Below are 3405 nucleotides of genomic sequence, written 5' to 3'. Positions count from 1 at the left end.
ATGGGGGACTGGAATTGGGGTCTGGAATGGGGGCCTGGAATGGGGGTCTGGAATGGGGGACTGGAATGGGGGACTGGAATTGGGGTCTGGAATGGGGGCCTGGAATGGGGGTCTGGAATGGGGGACTGGAATGGGGGACTGGAATTGGGGTCTGGAATGTGGGCCTGGAATGGGGGTCTGGAATGGGGGCTGGAATGGGGGCCTGGAATGGGAGTGCATTCCAGTCCATCCCAGTCTGTCCCAATTGCTCCCAGTCCATCCCAGTCAATCCCAGTCAATCCCCATCAATCCCAGTTCATCCCAGTCCACCCCAGTCTATCCCAACTCCGCAGGGCTGGGAGAGGCTTGGGGTGGGATTTGGGAGCGGGTTGGGATATTTTTGGGAGCAGGTTTGGATATTTTTGAGAGCAGGTTTGGATATTTTTGGGAGCAGGTTTGGATATTCTTTGGGAGCAGGTTTGGATATTTTTGGGAGCAAATTTGGATATTTTTTAGGAGCAGGTTTGGATGTGATTTGGAGCAGGTTTGGATATTTCTGGGAGCAGGTTTGGATATTTTTTAGGAGGAGTTTTAGGTATTTTTTGGGATTGGGTTTAGATATTTTTTAGGAGCAGGTTTGGATGTGATTTGGGAGCAGGTTTGGATATTTTTGGAGCAGGTTTGGATATTTTTAGGAGAAGGTTTGGATATTTTTTACGAGAAGGTTTGGATCTTTTTGGGAGGAGGTTTGGATATTTTTGGAGCAGGTTTAGATATTTTTGGGAGAAGGTTTGGATATTTTTTGGGAGCAGGTTTGGATATTTTTTGGGATCGGGTTTAGATATTTTTTGGGAGCAGGTTTGGGTGTTATTTTGGGAGCAGGTTTGGATATTTTTGGGAGCAGGTTTGGATCTTTTTGGGAGCAGGTTGGGATGTGATTTGGGATCAGGTTTAGATATTTTTTGGGAGCAGGTTGGGATATTTTTTGGGAAAAGATTTGGTTGTTATTTGGGAGCAGGTTTGGACATTTTTGGGAGCAGGTTGGGATATTTTTGGGAGCAGGTTGGGATATTTTTTGGGAGAAGGTTTAGATATTTTTTGGGTGCAGTTTTAGGTATTTCTTGGGAGCAGGTTTGGATATTTTTGGGAGCAGGTTTGAATATTTTTGGGAGCAGGCTGCTATGTTATTTGGGAGCAGGTTGGGATATTTTTAGGGCAGGTTTGGATATTTTTGGGGAGAAGGTTTGGATATTTTTAGGAGCAGGTTTGGGTATTTTTGGGAGCAGGATCCACCTGGTCCTGCCTTATCCCACCTGACTTTAAACTCCTGCGGGTTCCTCACAAGGATATTTGGGAATTCACCCTTTCCCAGCTGCTCCATGGGCTCTGCTTTCCAGGAATTCCTTTGCCAGACCCTTTGTTACTTCCCAAATCCTTTGGGATCAGCTGGGACAGCAGAACTCTTGGAATTTTCAAGGGGTTTCCTTCCCTTGGGAAGAGCCTCAGACTCTGGGAAAGGTTTGGGGTGAAAACTGAGGAATTTGGGCCAAGCCCAACTCCCCCTTCCCCCCTCTGGGAGGGGACTGAGGCTTCCCAGCCCCCAAATTAAGCCAGGATTAAACTCCCTCCTCCCTTCCCGGGGCTTTTCCAGCCCTAAAACGCTCCCGGGGTTATTCCAGAGCCTCTGGAATGCGGTTGGGATCCCAGCCCGGGATATCCCAGCTCGGGGAGAGGAAAACTGGGAGCTTTGGATAAATCTGGGGGGGCTCCAGACCAACCTGGAGCTGCCCTGAGGTTTTCCCGGGATGTAATTCCGGGTTTTTTCCCGTTTTCCAGGTACGAGGATGAAATCCGTCTCTGCAGCGGGATGGAATTCACCTTCATGGAGCTCAAAAAGGTGGGTGGGGGGGAAAAAATCCCACCAGGATGGGCTGGGAAAGGCTGGGATTGGGAAATCTGGGATCTGGGCGGGCTCAGGAGAGCCTGGAGATAATCCAGGCTCAGCCAGGATCAGCAGTCCTGGTCCCACTGCTGGTTTTGGGGGATAAAGGTCTGGAGGAGGACAGGGGGTGGTGATCCCAATTCCAAAGGGAGTCTGGGCCACGTGTGGCTCCCAAAAAACCCTGGAGTGGCTCAGAAGAGCCTGGAGATGGTCCAGGCTCAGCCAGGACCAGCAGTCCTGGTCCCACTGCTGGTTTTGGGGGATAAAAGGTCTGGAGGAGGAGCTTGGAGGGGTGGAACATTCCCAAATCCAGCAGGAATGGGAGTGGAAGCACCTGTCCATGGGCAGGGACACCTCCCACCATCCCAGGGGGATCCAGCCTGGCCTTGGACACGCCCAGGGATCCAGGGGCAGCCACAGCTCCTCTGGGAAATCCATCCCAGGGCCTCCCCACCCTCTCAGCCTGGAATTCCTTCCCAGTATCCCATCTCTCCCTGCCCTCTGGCACTGGGAAGCCATTCCCTGTGTCTGTCCCTCCAGCCCTTGTCCCCAGTCCCTCTCCAGCTCTCCTGGAGCCCCTTCAGGCCCTGGAAGGGGCTCCAAGCTCTCCCTGGATCCTTCCCTTCCCCCAGGAAATGTCAGTGTTCCCCTGCCAGGCGTTTTAAGAGCTTGGAATGCCGGAATTCCAATAAATCCCCAGGATTCCCCCATTTCTGAGCCCGCTGGGTGACGTTTTCCAGGTCCTGGGATGGTTCTGCCTGAGGCTGGAGCGGCCTCGGGGTCCTTCCCTCCCTTCCCTGGGATCATCCCTGTCCTTGGATCCCTGGGAAAGGAGTTTGCTGGGACGTGGTTGGGATTCTCCAGCCCCTCCCCCACCTTCTCCAGGTGTCCCAGTCCTGGAGTTCTTCCCCTGAGTTCGGGAATTTTGGGCTCTCTCGGGACTTGGGACCAAACCCCGTCCCCGGCGAGCAGGAGCTGAGCTCCAGTTTGGGATGAGCCGGGAATTCCTGCCCGTTCCAGGGGAATCCAACCCCCTCCCCCAAAGTCCGAGGGGCCGAAGGAACCTCCTGACCCGACTTAAACTGGGAATGTGAGCGCAGGGACCGGGATTAACTCCTTAGACCCGGCCTAACCCTCGGCACGGGATTAACTCCTTAGACCCGGCCTAACCCTCGGCACGGCCGCGTTCGGCTCCCGTTCCGCCAGAAATCCAGGAAAACTCCCTCTCCAGAGAGGATTTGCCCCCCCCCGGAATTCCAGGTTTTCCCGGGGCCTCTCCCGGGGGTCTCACCTGCTCGTAGATGGATTTCTTGAGCTCCATCAGCTCCTGGAGCCCCTTGAGCTTCACCTCCAGCTCGGTGCGGTGCAGGGTGCTCACGTCCAGGTCCTGCGGGCACGGGAAGGGGCTGGGAATGCGGGATCAGGATCGTTCCCACTGATCCCATTCCCCCAGAGGGAGGGGCCAAGGATGGGGGTTGGAGCAA

The 3405-nt window shown here is 54.2% G+C and overlaps 2 long non-coding RNA genes across 2 annotated transcripts in view; one reads left to right on the top strand and one right to left on the bottom strand.

Annotated features, from left to right (window-relative positions):
* LOC108510039 overlaps positions 1-3310 on the bottom strand; it is a 5754-nt gene extending 2444 nt beyond the window's left edge. Inside the window, exons 1-2 of the long non-coding RNA XR_001878733.1 lie at positions 3213-3310; positions 2340-2344 (exon numbers count right to left, since the gene is read on the bottom strand). This is a non-coding gene — a long non-coding RNA (uncharacterized LOC108510039). The remainder of the gene's footprint in view (positions 1-2339; positions 2345-3212) is intronic.
* LOC108510038 lies at positions 196-1871 on the top strand. The gene is made up of 3 exons (XR_001878732.1): positions 196-658; positions 704-905; positions 1111-1871. It is a non-coding gene; the product is annotated as an uncharacterized LOC108510038 (long non-coding RNA).
* Positions 3311-3405: the final 95 nt, after the last annotated feature.

This window comes from Lepidothrix coronata, unplaced genomic scaffold (genome assembly GCF_001604755.1).
Source record: "Lepidothrix coronata isolate B3197 unplaced genomic scaffold, Lepidothrix_coronata-1.0 Scaffold452, whole genome shotgun sequence".
Lineage (NCBI taxonomy): Eukaryota > Metazoa > Chordata > Aves > Passeriformes > Pipridae > Lepidothrix > Lepidothrix coronata.
This window is presented reverse-complemented; position numbering and strand designations above follow the sequence as displayed.